The following is a 16,934-nucleotide window of genomic DNA, read 5'->3' as shown; positions in this document are numbered from 1 at the left end:
ACTGTTATTTCCAATATTGAATTGATTTCTAGACCAGTACATGATTGAGTCCAAATAACTGTTCACCTTTAAGAAAAATACAAGAGTCATTATAATTTCTCTTTTTGATTCTCTGTCCCACAAGGTCTAAAAACTTGAGGCAAGGCAGCTTGTCCCATCTGGGATATAGGCAAGCAAAAGCGGCTCAGGAACATATGTCCAATACAGCTTCCCAGTCACCCCTGTCAGGGCACTCAGCATCATTCTTTGTCTCAGCAACAGCATGTCTCACCAATCATTCTGGCAGCCACCATGCTCCTATAGCATCCTGCAGAAAAAATACAAACATGCCTTCTTCCCAATATTAGATACCTGGTCAGGATCATGCCATATGCCTGTAAGGAGATCCTTCCTTTTCACCTAGACATAAGTATGCCTAGTTATAGGGTTCCATAGACACTCAGCAGAAAGTTCCTTGACATCCAATTTTTTTTAATGTAAAAAGAGTGTAATTTAAATAAATTTGTGGTGTTTGGGGATATACCTAGATATTGTTTTAAAGTTCCATGGGCTCCTTCCACAATACCTTGCTCTTATGGATTATAAGGAATCCCCATAATTGTTGACAAAAAGTCTCAACTGTCCAACTACAATTGCCAGTATCATTATCTGTTTTTTTTTTTAAATTGGATATTTTATTTATTTACTTTTCAAATGTTATCCCCTCTCCCCATTCTCCCCCCTCCAACCCCTTATCCCAACCCCCCTCCTCCTACTTCTAATAGTTCTTTTTGTTTCTACTTGGTTGATTTTAGCCATAAGTTCGATTATTTCCTTCCATCTACTCCTCTTTGGTGTGTTTGCTTTTTTTGGTTCTAGAGCTTTTAGGTGTGTTGCCAAGCTGCTAGTGTATGCTCTCTCCAGTTTCTTTTTGTAGGTACTTAGAGCTATGAGGTTTTTTTTTCAAAAAAGTCTTTAATTTCTTCTTTATTTCTTCCCTGACCAAGTTATCATTGTTCAGTTTTTGTGTGTATGTGAGCTTTCCATTGTTTTTGTCATTATTGAAGACCATGGTAATCTGATAGGATGTATGGGCCTACATACATCTGTTGTAGGCCTGTTTTGTGACCAATTTTAAGGTCAGTTTTGGAGAAGGTACCATGAGGTGCTGAGAAGAAAATATATTCTTTTGTTTTGGGATGAAATGTTCTATAGATATCTGTTAAATCCACTTGGTTCATAATTTCTCTTAGTTTCACTGTGTCTCTGTTTCCATGATCTGTCCATTGATGAGAGTAAGGTGTTGAAGTCTCCCACTATTATTGTGTGTGGCACAATGTGTACTTTGAGCTTTAGTAAGGTTTCTTTTATGTAAGTGGATGCCCTTGCATTTAGAGCATAGATGTTCATAGTTGAGACTTCATTTTGGTTGACTTTTCCTTTGACAAGTATGAGGTGTCCTTCCTTATCTTTTTTGATAGCTTTAAGTTGAACTTTGATTTTATTTGGTATTAGAATGGCTACTCCAGCTTGTTTCTTAGGATCATTTGCTTGGAAAATTGTTTTCTAGCCTTTTATTCTGAGGTAGTGTCTTTCTTTGTCACTGAGGTAGGTTTCCTGTATGCAGCAAAATGCTGGGTCCTGTTTTTGTATTCAGTCTGTTAGTATATGTCTTTGTATTCAGGAATCAAGTTTATTGGTGTTAAGAGATATTAAGGAAAGGTGATTGTTGCTTCCTGTTATTTTTGTTATTAGCGATGGAATTATGTTTGTATAGCTATCTTCTTTTTGATTTGTTGGAAGATTACTTTCTTGCTTTTTCTAGGGTATAATTTTCCTCCTTGTATTGGAGTTTTCCCATATATATATATATATATATATATATATATATATATATATATATATCTGAATTTGTGAAAAGATATTGTGTAAATTTGGTTTTGTCATGGAATATCTTGGTTTCTCCATCTCTGCTTATTGAGAATTTTGTTGGGTATAATAGCCTGGGTTGGCATTTGTGTTCTCTATGGTCTGTATGACATCTGTCCAGGGTCTTTTGGCTTTTATAGTTTCTGGTGATCTCATATAATTCTGATAGGTCTGCCTTTATATGTTACTTGATCTTTTTCCCTTACTACTTTCAATATTCTTTGTTTTGTGGACTTTGTGATTTGATTATTATGTGACACGAGGTATTTCTTTACTGGCCTAGTCTATTTGGAGTTCTATAGGCTTCTTGGATGTTCATGGGCATCTCTTTCTTTAGGTTAGGAAGTTTTCTTCTATAATTTTGTTGAAGATATTTATTGGTGCTTTAAGTTGGGACTCTTCACTCTCTTCTATACCTATTATCCTTAGGTTTGGTCTTCTCATTGTGGCCTGGATTTTTTTTTTTTTTTTTTGATGTTTTGGTTTATGAGCTTTTTGTGTTTTGCATTTTCATTGACAGTTGTGTCAATATTTTCTATGGTATCTTCTGCATCTGAGATTTTTCTATCTCTTGTATTCTGTTGATGTTGCTTGCATCTACGACTCCTGATCTCTTTCCTAGGTTTTCTATCTCCAGGTTAGTCTCTCTTTGTGATTTCTTCATTGTTTCTACTTCCATTTTTATGTCATGGATGGTTTTGTTCAGTTCCTTCACCTATTTTGTTGTGTTTTCTTGTAATTCTTTAAGGGATTTTTGTGCTTCCTCTTTAAGAGCTTCTACCTGTTTACCTGTGTTCCCCTCAATTTCTTTGAGAATGTTATTCATGTCCTTCTTAAAGTCCTCTATCATTATCCTGAGAAGTGATTTAAATCTGAATCTTGCTTTTCTGGTGTGATAGGGTATTCTGGACTTGCCATGGTGGGAGAACTAGGTTTTGATGATGCCAAGCACCCTTGGTTGCTGATGCTTATGTTCTTACACTTACCTTTCACCATCTGGTTATTTTTAGTGCTACCTTCACTCACTGTCTCTGACTGGAGCCTGTCTGTCCTGTTATTTTGGTTGTGTCAGAACTCCTCAGAGTCCAGCTATCTCTATGATCCTATGATCCTTAGACCCTGGTTGTGATAGTTTTTGAAAGTCAGGCAGCCTCTGGGTTCATAAATTCTGGTGTGACCACTCTCCTTAGATCTGGTGATTTTATGGTGTTGTGTTCCTATGTGTGATAGAGCTCCTGGGTGTCCAGCCCCCTCTGGGTTTTGTGGGATTGGGTGCAGAGGTGAGGCTGAAGATCTGCTCACTGCTCAGGCACAGACTGGTAGGAACCAGTGTTCTTGGCCAGGAGTAAATTCCTTGGTCCCCATGGGTCCCAGTTACTCCCTGTTTGGGGCAGGTATTGATACCTCCTTATCTAAGATCCTGTGGGGTCAGGGAAGTTAGAGTTCCTGAGAATCCTGCCTCCTCTGGATTTTGTGGGATTGAGTTCATGATCTGCTCAGTGCTCAGGCACAGACTGACCTGGTTGTCTTTTTTTAAGTTTTGACATAGAGCCTTGGTTTAGATGACTGATTTGCAGATTTTCACATTTCAATGTATATATTTAGTGCCATAAATATCTCTGTTGATACAACTTCAGCCATATTCCATATTTTTATATGCTTTATTTTTATTTTATTCAGTTTTACATACATTTTAAAACCATTTATGATTTTCTTCACTCAAATGAATCCTTTGGGAATGAATTTTTTTAAAATTTCTGTTGTTGATTTCTAGTTTATTTCCATGTAGATAATTAACACACTCTGTAAGATTTTAATTATTTTAAATTTATTAAAGTTTGTTTTATGGCCATGATTATACCATCATAATACATGTTTCACCAAGCTATGAGATGAGGATCTGCTATTGGGGAGCCTGTACTTACTATACATGCAAGAACAAGACAAATAAGAATACCAAAGTTTCCGTTTTTATGTTTGGGAAAGCTGTGAAAGGAAAGAAAACCCTGCATAAAACCAGGACAAATCAGAAAAGTTATCACTTGTATTGTGATGAGAGCACAGTGCCTGCTCCAAAGATGCAAGATGAGGTCTTTATGTTGGTACCAGACAAGGTAATAAAGCCAGGAAGCCCTGGAAACCACATCCACAATTCAAGAAATTTTTGTTTGTTTGCTTGTTTGTTTTTCTCTTTTTTGTTACTCTAGTTTGCTTTGTTTTTCTTTGATCCTTTTCTGACTGAATTTATGAAACTATGAATCTATGAAACTATGAAAGTACAAGTAAAGTGTTTCAGAACATTACTGCTGGGAAGAAAAACTGTACCTTAGTTCTGAGCTGGAGAATAATCTGATGGAGTCGAGGAAAAGGAGATTGAATAGAAACAACAAGCAGAAAGGCCACACCAGGAAGTTAGGCTAAATAGATATGATCTCAAGAATGTTCTCAGAAAGTACCAGTAAAGTCAAATCTCCACATGTAGTAAATATAATTTATCAGGTATCTGTTATGTTTGATGTCATTTATGCCTTTAAAAATATTGAGTAAACATGAAACTCTTCCATATGTTCATTTAGTTACACATATTTATCACAACCATAAGTGGAAGACTAAAAAAAATGTAATTAATTAAAAATAAACTAATTGAATGCTAACATAAATAGTTGACCTTTAAAAAAATCACTTATTTTCCAAACAAAAAATTTGTGCAAATAAACAATAGGAAGAAAGATCAGTTTTATATTTTTAAAAGTAGATATTGATATATATTCTTCTCTGATAATATACCAGATGATGTTAACAGTTGGAAGTTTCTTATAGATTAGTTGCCATGTGGACTTTAAAGCCACATCAGTGAACATTTCATTTCTGGGTCATTAATATCTTTTTGCTCGGCCTTACACTTTCAATAGACCTTTTGCCCAAAGCATGATTTTATATCATTTATTTAATCCCTTACATTTTTTCCAGATTTTAATATATTTCCTTATATGTTTTAATTTTATTTTTAACAATTTGATATTTATTTTAGATAATTTCATTTTATATAGATTTTCACCTTACCTCCATTCTTCTTTTTTTTTTTTTTTTACACTTTTCTTATTTTCTTTGGGAAAATTCTTTTTCCTAATACTACTTTATGTATTAACTCAGTAGGCTTTTTATTACTGTTATTATGAAAGGGAGCCAGCAGAGAAGAAGTTTCTTGTTCAATTCCATCCTGATTTCTCTATGTTCTGCAATGAAAGTATGTGGTGTCTTTAGTAATAAGGTCCTACTGCCTAGTGTAACTATGTAACAATAGTCAGTGTTGTTTGGGGCCTCTGGGTCCTCACTGCCCAACAATTCACAGTGAAGTATCCCACATCTGTTACTTGCTTGTTTATTTATATTATTATGCATGTTTGCTGGCTAATTTTATGTCAACTTGACACACACTAGAGTTATCTGAAAAAATAAAAAAGAACCTCAATTGAGGAAGATATTTTCATAAATCCAGCTGTAGGTCATTTTCTTAATAAGTGATTAATGGGAGACAGCCCAGCCCATTTTGGGTTGTCCCTCCATGGCTTTTGCATCATTCTCTAGGTTCCTGTCTGCTTGAGTTTCTACCCTTACTGCTTTTGAGAATGAACTATTTTATGGAAATGTAAGTAAAATAATCCCTTTCCTCCCCCAAGTCCTTTGGTTATGGTTTCTCATCAGAGCAATAGTAACCTTAACTAAGAAACATGTGTGTATGTGTGTGCATGTGTGTGTGTATGTGTGTGTGTTTGTGTGTACTCCATCATTTTCTATTATTCTCTTGGGACAGAATGTCTTATTGAACTGTGCCTTTAAATAAACTGTAATTTGTTATTTCTCTCTGCCCACATTAGACTGACAATCAGTAAGCCCCAAAGATTGTCTTGTCTTTGCCCCCATCCCCAGTACTAGACAGGTAGGCAGCCACACCCAGGTTTTTATGTGGATTCTGTGGGCCCAATTAAGTCTTATATTTAACCAAGCAAGAACTTGGTTAAAGCCATTTATTTCATTTATTTTTTATAAAATGTTTTGCCAAATGCTCAGATCTCAATAACCTTAATGTTCTTAGTCTTACAAAAAAATGGTGTTTCATAATAAACATATTAAAAAGATATGGCCTTAACTGTCGGTAATCAATCAATTAATATATATATATTATTAAAGACATTAAAAGAAAATGATACTTGGGATCAGTTTTGGAGGGATGGGGAGGGCAGTAGGGCACAGTGTTGAACAGGTACATCATGATACCTAGAACAATTTAGTGCTGTTGATTTGTGATAAGGTATTAGCAATTTTACCCATTGTTGCTTTTTTGCTATCAACATAATGAAGCAGTCAAATTATATCATACTGTGTTTATAAAAATAGTTTATTCTGGACCATACTTGTGAATCACACTGTGAGAATTACTACAGAAGACAAGGAGTATGAATGACCTATAATTACTTGCACAAAATATAGGTAAGCTTCACAGCCATAATCTTGGGTGAGGAAGTCAAAACCCAGGTTAAATGTTTTATAAACCTGCTTTGATATAAAATATGAAGACAGGCAGAATTTACAGATTGTGTTAAAAATTAGCATCAGATTTATGCTTAGGGGCATGATAGAGGGCCCTGGAATGTTACAAGCTCTTTTGAGATATATAGTTTATATGCATGATCTATGCTTAAGGGTATGCATTTGGTCATATTTCTATTACAATTTCAGATGATAATAGGTGAGATCTTTTAAAAATTTACTTATTAGTATTGTGTGGGGGTATGTGTGGCATATGTGCAAGGTCATGTATGTATACATGTATTTGTACATGAACATGTAGAAGTCAGAAAATAACTTTCAGAGTTGATCTCTCCTTCCACCATGACAATTAGTTCAGGGATCAAACACAAGTCTTCAGACTTATTTAGCAATCACGTTTGTTTTTTAAACCCAGAATTAATTTTTTCATTAATCTTTCATATCCTGTTTTGATCATATTTTCCCCAATTATTCCAGATCCTCCCTACCTTTCTATGCACTTAACTGTATGCTCTTTCTCTTTAGAAAGAACAAAATTGCTGGGCGGTGGTGGCACACGCCTTTAATCCCAGTACTTGGGAGGCAGAGGCAGGTGGATTTCTGAGTTCGAGGCCAGCCTGGTCTACAGAGTGAGTTCCAGGACAGCCAGGGCTACACAGAGAAACCCTGTCTCGAAAAACAAACAAACAAAAAAAAACAAAAAAAACAAAAACAAACAAACAAAAGAACAAAATTGAAACAAAAAAACCTAAAAAATAAATACAGACATCAAAATAAACAGGCAAAAGACCAATAATACACAAAAAACCCATATATATATATCATATACAGTACACACATACACTCAAAAACCAAAACAGAACCAAACCCAAAAGCCATGAAGACTTTTTGTGTCTGTGTTTTCAGCAACCACTCTTGGGCATGAGACCTGCCCTAAAGTGTGGTTGATATACCCAGAGTCATTTCATTGGACAAAGCCCCTGATTTTCCCTTTGCCAGTGGATATAAATTGGAAATAGTTACTTGTTTAGTGGTCAACAAATGCTTTTATCTTCTTCTCACCAGCCCAAGACATTTGTTTGGTTTTTTGTATTTTGTTTCTTATTTCAGTTGTCTGGTGTCTCATCTAGCAGGGCAGTGAACAGGGTCTGGGGAGATGGTTCTGAATTGAAGGGTTGGTCTCTAAGCAGTGTTAACCAAGAGGCAGTGACTTTTACTTCTTACAACAATATTAGTTCATTAAACAGTTTTGCTTTGCCTTAAACTTGGGTCTATTGTTTTTGCTTGTTTGTTTTTTATGGCATTGTAGGATTCACATGCAAGATTTGTGGGGGTGGGAGGGTTGTTGTTGGTGTTCTGTGTATTTAGAATATGCTGAGTCATACTTACAGTGGAATTTAGCAACCTTTCAAACATTGAGTTACTTTACCTATTAAACTTTAAATTGATGTTCATGTGGTTGGATGCAAGTAGTATGATTTTCATGTGATTTTTGTGCAGGTGATGCACTGTGTTGTTGTCTCTGGAAAAGAGTATAAAGAGTATAAAGAAGAAGAGATCATGGTCTAGCAGAGGAAGCTGCATGGCATGGAGATAATGCAATACAGTTTTCATACCATGACATAATGCAACTAAAAAGAGAATTACTGACAAAAATATTTTAGGTATTTAGCCTTTCCTAAGATAAATTCCTCTTCCAGACCCCCCCACTCCCACCCCCTATTTTCTGCCCAATTGAGTCCTATTCCTCTTTCCTCTTTCAGGCTTGGCTTAGGTCCTGTTTTATGACCTACTTCAATCTCTGCAGCCTGTGATTGAGCACCCCCCTACCCCACCCCACCCCCCCCACCCCCCGTGAATTCAGTGCTCTTTATTTTGTGGTCTTATTTTTTCCTATTCTTTAGCTTAATCTATTTAACACCTGATGCTTAGATTGTCCCAGGATCAAGATCCAAGATAAATTGTTCCAACCTACTGTGGGCAAACACATGAGACACTGGAGAAAGGCAGTGGGAGTTGGGACAATACACTGATGAGGTCCTCCATTCAGTGGGCTGATAGCTCTCAAGATATGTCTTCCTCTGAATCCTGGCAATAGATCAGGAAAGAAAAAAATACATAGGGTGATAGCCAAAGGATGACAAAGCAAGTTAAATCTCCCTGACCCAGAGATTGTATGTTACCTAGTTAGATAAATGGATGTGGAGTCTTAATTATTTCTAGCTTGATGTAAAAATAGTTGCTGTTCTTTGTTGAAATTTGCTATTTGATATTGGAATATATTCCTAATAATGTTACACATTATTTTAATATGGATTTCCCACTATTATTAATTATTATTATTGCTAATGACATTACTTACTTTTCATTTTATGCTATGGAAATGATGTTAGACAGAAAGGAAGTTGAGCAGTTTTTGTGTTCGAATTCAAAATGTGTCATAAAGCAGCAGAGATAACTCCTGATATCAATGCATCTAGTCCAGGAACTGCTGATAAGCACATAGTACAGTGATGTTTTAGGAAGCTTTGCAAAAATTAGAGCCTTGAAGCCAAGGAGTGTAGTGTCTGGGCAATTAGAATTTGACAAGGACCAGTAAGAGCAACCACACATGCTGATCTTTGTTGGAAGCTGCCAAGGAAACTCATTGGAAGCTCATTGGAAGTTGCCAAAGAGTTCACTGTGGACCATTCAGTGGCCATTCAGCAGTTGAAGCAATGTAGAAAAGTAAAAAAGCCTGATGAGTGGGTACCAAGTGAACTGACTGAAAAAAAAAAAAACATTTTGAGCTACGTTTTCCATATATATATATATATATATATATATATATTCATTTCTCCATGAGGTTGTGATGTGAAAAAAAAGCATTGGATTTCATAACCCACAACAACCAGCTCAGTGGGTGAACTGAACAAAAGCACTGAAGCACCTCTGAGCTACACTTGTACCACAAAAGGTCATGGTCACTATTTTGTGGTCCACTGCCAGCTGGATCCAACACAACTTTCTGAAACCTAATGACACCATATACCTGAAAAGTGTATTCAGCACACTGATGAGATATACTCAAAACTATACTATTTGTAGTCAGCATTGACATTCTCCATGACTCTATAGATTAAACATTGCACAACTTCAAACTTGAACAAATTGGGCTATGTAGTTTTGTCCTATCCACACGACCTCACCTCTCATCATCTGCTACCACTTTTTCAGGAATCTCATCATTTTACAAAGAAAATACTTCTACAAGTGGCAGGATCAGCAATCCAACAGGCCATTAACAAAATCACAGATTTTTATGCAGCAGAAATCAATAAGCGTATTTTCTGTTGGCAAAATGTGTTGATTGTAATGGTTTCTATTTTGACCTTAGTTGTAATAACTGAAAATTTGTGGTGGACACTGAAATTGGTCTACTCCAGCACAACAGAAGTCCTACATCGATCAGAACTGTCTTGGGTACAAGTGACTGAAAGCTCAACTCTGGCTCTTTAGATTCAGAGCTGGAAAGTAAGGTGAAGATTAATCTAGGCATTCAAATAATGTTGTCCTAACCGAGTGTCACCTTATCCAAATCTTTGCTTTTTTCTGTATTGCCCTTTAGAAAGCTGAAGAATGGCCACTCACCGATATCACGTTCTAATACCCCAGATAAGTAAATAACTCTAAAAACAAAGGGTCTTTGTTGAGTGGACTAAATTAAAGATTGTGGTGTGGGGAGATTATCTGGGGGTTCTAAATCTAATCAATCACAAGTGTCTTTATAAGAGGCACGCAGAACTCCTAGTACTGAAAACAAAGCAAAAACAAAAATAAGAAAAGTGAGGGAGAGGAAGATTTTATACACACAAAAGAGAAATTGATGTGAATGGCAGGAAGTGCATGCTGACAAGAGCCTGACATAGCTGTCTCCTTAGAGGTCTGCCAGAGTCTGACACATTCAGAGACAGATACTCACAGCTAATCACTGATCTGATCAAGGGTTTCCCAATGGAGAAGTTAGAGAGAAAACTGAAGGAGCAGAAAGGGTTGGTGGCCCCATGAGGAGAACAACAATACCAACCAACCAGAGCTACCCAGGGTCTAAACCACCAGCCTAGGAGCACATAGAGAGGGACCCATGACTCCATCTGGACATATAGGGGAGGATGGCCTTGTCGGACATAGATGGAAGAGGAGATCTTTGGTCCCATGAAGGCTGAACACCAAGTGGGAGGAGGGTAATTTGAGGGTGGGAGTGGGGAGGTAGGTGGGGGCACATCCTCATAGAAGCATCAGAAGGGGGTATGGGATAGGAGGTTCCTGGGTGGTGGAGGGAATGGGGGTAAGGGGATAAAATCTAAAATGTTAATATAATATCCAATAAAAAAAATAGAGAGAGAGAAACAGGCAATGTAAATATGGAAGCCAAGATTGCAATAATATAGTCTGATGTAGTCATTAGCAAAGACGTGCAGACAGTGACTAGATTCACAGAAATGATTCTCGTCTACAGCATCTTGATTTGAGCCACTAAATGTGACGCTGTATTTCTGGTCCCCTAAACCATTAAAGAATAAGGGTTTGTTATTTCAACCATCCATATTTGTGGTGAGTTGCTATGGTAGCTAGAGGGCATTTATCCTGTGCTGCTTCATGGTAAGATGGTTGCGAACAGCTCCACACTAGTTCAAGTCAATAGAAAAAAAGTTTGCAGTGAACTTACAGGCTTCTTTCCAAAGCACCCTGCTTAGTTCATGATCCCTTTTCTGAATAAGTAGCTGTGTATAGGGAACTGGGTGAGGTAATTAGGCAGACCTGGGTCATATGCTTCATACCATGATTCAAGGTGCATCAAATCACCATGTATCCACACACAGAGTTATCCAGCTCTGGTTTCCTAAACAGAATCTGTTATCTCACCAAAGCCCAACAGTTAGCCATCTGAAAGTCTCTTTAATGTTCCCTCACGTGATGTCACTCTTTTTTTTTGTCTTGTAGTGTTTTGCTTTGTAGATCAAGTTTTATACCACTGTTAGGTCTGTGTTTCTTGTTTTCCCCTAAATAGTAAATTCCTAGAGTTAGCAGATATGTTTAATTTCTAGTTGTACATATTTTCTTGTGGTATTGTGGGATTTAATATTAGATGAATAAATAACAGTGATTTATACAGTTGTAATGCAATAACTCACAGCCATAAGAAAAACTAACCAACAAACCTATAAACATTTAGGTTTAGTCAATGCAATGTGACCTCAACTTTATATTTTTGTCTGTAACAAATGACTACATATTGTTTCTTTTTTATCTACCTTACCAACATTTTCATTTACTCATTATACATCCAAATTTTCATTGATTTCTGAATAATGGTTATATAGCTTCAGAATCTCTATTTCTGTTTGTGGCCACTTATATTTTCAACACTTCTGAGGTAACTGCATTTGTGCTATATAGCATCAGATATGGTGAACTCTGTTTTTGAAGATACAGGAGGGAGTTAGGGATGATTATCTTCCACTTACATGTGTGAGCTTGATGTTTACCTAAATTGTTGGGTGAGAGGGAATACATTTTTAAATGAGCTGCCTCAGGTCTGAAAAAAAAATTCAGCCAGTATCAGATGAATCATAAATGACTAAAAACGATGAAAAACTCCACTAGTGCTAACCTAGTGGAGAAACAAACAAAAAATATCAGTTTTCAAATACAAATTACATCCTCCTTTGTGGAAATGAATGTAAAATAAATTTTTCTTATACAAATTGAAGTAATGAATGCAAGTAATAGCCTTTAAATATTTATTTAAAAGAAAATAAGAAAATTCCTTATACTAGTTTGTTTTCAGTTGTTTATACTCTTTAATTCTAGTGTGTTTTTTAAAGGTTGAAATTTGTCTATTAGCTTCTTTATCCACTGTTTTGGTTTGTTCTCTGTTGCTATGATAGAGGGTAGAAAGTTTAATTTGTCTTACAGGTTACATTTTATCATCAAGGGAAGCCAAAGTGGGAATTCCAAGAAGAAGCTTGAGGCAGAAACCACACAGGAATTCTGTTCACTGGCTTGCTTCCAGGCTCATATTCTTACATTGCTCTGCCTAAGGATGGCACTGTCTACAATAAACTGGACCAATTGATGTCAACTGGCAATCAAGAAAATGCTCCATATGTATGCCCACATGCCAGTCTGTTGGAGACAATTTATCACTTGATGTTCCCTCTTCCCAAGTGGGTAGGTGACAACAAAAACTGTTATTACATCCATGATTAATTATTTTGGAATGGGTAAGAGAAAGTCAAATTTAAAAAGCAGTATAGATTATAGCAGCAATGAGGGATAATTGTTATATGATTTCCTGCTATTAGTAATTACTGAAATATGTTATGAAGATGATTTTATATAAACACAAAAAATAATTTGTTAAGCATCCTTGTCAAAATATAGCATTGCAAATACTTAGTAACTACAAACACCATAAGTTTCCTAGATCTACCAAAATCAGATTTCTAGGAAGCTTTAGTGTAGCCATCTTGTGAGAAGTCAAAAAGAAGGAAGGAAAGAGTGCGATCCTTCAGGAGATATTATCCTAATTGCCCAAGGACTATGAAAATCTGGGAAAAAGAAGGGGAATAAAGTCATTTCCTCCTTCCGGTCTGGGCTGGAGCACTGAGCAGATCCCTGGTGGCAGCTCTGCCCCCCAATCTCACAGAACCCAGAGGAAGCAGGTCTCCCAGGAGCTCTAACCTGGGCAGTATCTTAGGTAAGGAGAAAGCAACACACATCCCAAACAGGAAGTAACTGGGACCCACTAGGACCTGGAAGTCACTCCTGGCCCTGGAGCACTGGTTCCTTCCTGTCTGTGACTGAGCACTGAGTAGACCTTGGGTCCCAGCTCTAACCCCAATAGTAATACCCACCCCACACAGTTCTGATACAACCAAGATAATAGGAAAAAGAGGCTCCAGTCAGAGACAGGGCAGGTAGCACTAAGGAGGTCCAGATGACAAAAGGCAAGCGCAAGAACATAAGCATCAGCAACCCAGGGTAATTGGCATCATTAGAACCTAGTTCTTCCACACAAGAAAGTCCTGAATTCCCCTTATCACTAGGAAGCAAGATTTAAATTTAAAATCACGTCTAATGATGATGATAGAGGACTTTAAGAAGGACATAAATAACACTCTCAAAGAATTTGAGGAGAACACAGGTAAACAGATAGAAGCCCTTAAAGAGCTAGCACAAAAATCCCTTAAAGATTACAAGAGAACACAACCAAACAGGTGAAGGAATTGAACAAAATCATCTAGGACATAAAAATGGAAGTAGAAACACTCAAGAAATCAGAAAGGGAGACTACCCTGGAGATAGAAAACCTAGGAAAGAAATCAGGAGTCATAGATGCATGCATCATCAACAGAATACAAAAGATAGAAGAGAGAATCTGAGGTGCAGAAGATGCTATAGAAAATATTGTCACAACTGTCAAATAAAATGCAAAATGCAAAAAGTTCTTAACACAAAATATTCAGGAAATCCAGGACACAATGAGAAGACCAAACCTAAGGATAATAGGTTTAGATGAGAATGAAGATTTCCAACTTAAAGGGACAATAAATATCTTCAACAAAATTATAGAAGAAAACTTCCCTAATCTAAACAATGAGATGCCCATAAATGTATAAGAAGCCTATAGAACAAGTAGATTAGACCAGAAAAGAAGTACCTCCCATCACATAATAATCAAAACACCAAGTGCACAAAACAAAGAAAGAATATTAAATGTAGTAAGGGAAAAAGGCCAGTAACATATAAAGGCAGACCTATCAGAATTACACCAGACTTCTCACCAGATACTCTAAAAGCTAGAAGATACTGGACAGATGTCATACAGACCCTAAAAGAACACAAATGCCAAAAGGCTACTGTACCCATCAAAACTCTCAATTACCATAGATGAAGAAACCAAGATATTCCATGAGAAAATGAAATCTACACAATATCTTTCCACAAACCCAGCATTACAAAGGATAATAGCGAGAAGCTCCAATACAAGGAGAGAAATTATACTCTAGAAAGAGCAAGAAAGTAATCATCTTTCAACAAATCCAAAAGAAGATAGCCACACAAAGATAATTCTACCTCTAATAGCAAAAATAACAGAAAGCAATAATCACTGTTCCTTAATATCTCTTAACATCAATGGACTCAATTCCCCAATTAAAAGACATAGACTAATGGACTGGATAAGTAAAAAGGACCCAGCATTTTGCTGCATACAGGAAACCCACCTCAGTGACAAAGACAGACTCTACCTTAGAGTAAAAGGCTGGAAAACAATTTTCAACTAAATGGTCCTAGGAAACAAGCTGGAATAGCCATTCTAAAATCTCCAGCCCGAGAACACAAAGGGAGGGACTCATGGCTCCACCTGTATAGGTAGTTGAGGGTGGCCTTGCCAGGCATCAGTGGAAGTAGAGGGCCCTGGTGCCTGAAAGTTGTGGAATTTGAGAGCAGGGAGGCGGGAGTGGGAGGATGGTGGGAGCACACCCTCATAGAAACTCTCAGAATTCTATGGATTAGACACGACAGAGGCAAGCCACCAGAAGACTACATTCCAGAATTCAAACAAAAAATTATCTTGATACTAAAATTTGACTTGAAAATTGTATATTGCAGATTACACAGCCTTGATGTATATACTCACAAAGCAAGATGAACAGACCTGCTCAAATCTCTGATGTCCTGGAATTCAAGCTAGATGCAGTGAGGACTCAGCATCAGAGGCTTATCAATTTACTCTTGCCCCTGCCCCTCTTCTAATATCTCAATGCCCCCAATCAGCTTGAAGAAGTTAATGAAGAGTCAGTGCCCCTTTTCCCTGGGCTTGGGGACTGAGGTGGTTAATATTGGGCTGTTTCTGTAGGGAAAAGTAGTGGTTTTGTTGGAACAGGGAGGAATAGATAAGATTTATTGCATAGTCATAACCTATTGGTAGAAATATGTATAATTGTTATTAAGACAAAGTTATAATTTCTTAAATGGTACAAAATTTACTTTGATTTAAAATTTAATGTTTTCATTGGTATGAGCTTCTTTTTTTAAGTTTTTTTTTTTTTCTATGAGACTCACTGAGAGTCACACACAGGGAGACCTGGGCGGGATTTGAACTTGGAAAGTCAGACACGTCCGCCCTCTGGTGGCGGGCGCCAAAGCCGTGTGCCACTGCACGCTTGCTAAGCTTCTTATTAATATAAAAGTGAAATTAATATTGTTACTCTTATAGGCATTGTGCCTATATAACACATTTAGGAATACAAGTCTTAGACCCAGTTTTTCTTTAACTTTTCTAGCTGATTTGAGATGGCTAGCCTGTGAGTTAAGGGCCTATAGCAAATTCATGGCTCTTAGTTTACTGTTAGGGTGTTTTCTAGATTTTATTTAGAAATAGCTGAAAGGAGTTAACAGACAACAGTCCAGATTGCCTTACATGGATAGTTGGTTTTCAAAATGTCAGAAGTCCACAGAATTGACGTTACAAACATTTCTGAATTAATGTTCATTTTGATTAAAGACCTGTCTGCTTCTGACAGCTTCCTGTCCTGGATTCTAAGAAGAAATTGAGCATCTTTGGAGTTACTCCAGTTGTGGTGAGACAACCACTGGGCAAAAATCACCTCTTTTCATCTACAGACAAATTACTGTCCAGAAAAGGACACACTTGCAGAATAGTCAACTGATTATATCTGCCAATCAGAGTAATCATCTGTTAATAATTCTGCATCACTATGTCTGTCACATGATCCTGGGCCAGAAGGCTGAAGATCAGATGCTCCAACGTTTTGTAGTATAGGGACTGTCCATGTGTTCAGCAGTCTTTATAAATTGGCTAAGTTTTAGAAGCTTTGCTTTATGCTTCCCATAATTTCATTTAATTCAGTCATTCTGGATTTCTGACAGGGTTGAAGACTTATAGTCTCATAGCCAATCCCACATGGTTGAAGACTTATAGTCTCATAGCCAATCCCAGCTATTTACTTTGAGAGAAAAGATTTGAGAGGATTGTTTTCAGCTGACATTCATTCTAAAGCCAAGGGGGGAAAAAAAAAAAAAAAAAAAAAAAAAGCCAGGTTCCAAACTAAGTCTTTTAGTTAGGAGAGATGACAGAGGTTCTGGTTAGTCAACAAAATTATGGACTGGGTATCTTGTACCTTAGTGACCCAAATTGGTATAGTTATGCTCTAATTTTATTTTGAGAGAAAAGTTTTATTTTAACAGGAAGGGTGATATGTAGGAGGAGCTAAGGTAGGAGGAGTAAGGAGAGGAGAAGGAAAAGGAGAAGGATAGGAGGAGCTAGGTGACGAGAGACGGTGGTGGTGGTGGTGGGGAAACATGGAGGTGGATGTTCGAGTGTCTCCTCCAGTCAAAGATAGTTGATATATCTAGGTTAGGTATTGGGTTACACTTCTGATTGTATGGGCATCTTGTTATTGAGC

General features: G+C 37.0%; 1 long non-coding RNA gene across 1 annotated transcript in view; it reads left to right on the top strand.

Annotated features, from left to right (window-relative positions):
- LOC143440267 (uncharacterized) overlaps window positions 1–12,666 on the top strand; it is a 147,405-nt gene extending 134,739 nt beyond the window's left edge. Inside the window, exon 3 of the long non-coding RNA XR_013108060.1 lies at window positions 12,418–12,666. This is a non-coding gene — a long non-coding RNA (uncharacterized LOC143440267). The remainder of the gene's footprint in view (window positions 1–12,417) is intronic.
- Window positions 12,667–16,934: the final 4,268 nt, after the last annotated feature.

This window comes from Arvicanthis niloticus, chromosome 29 (assembly GCF_011762505.2).
Source record: "Arvicanthis niloticus isolate mArvNil1 chromosome 29, mArvNil1.pat.X, whole genome shotgun sequence".
Taxonomy (NCBI): domain Eukaryota; kingdom Metazoa; phylum Chordata; class Mammalia; order Rodentia; family Muridae; genus Arvicanthis; species Arvicanthis niloticus.
Note: the sequence above shows the minus strand (reverse complement) of the source record. Positions and strands in the feature narration are given on the sequence as shown.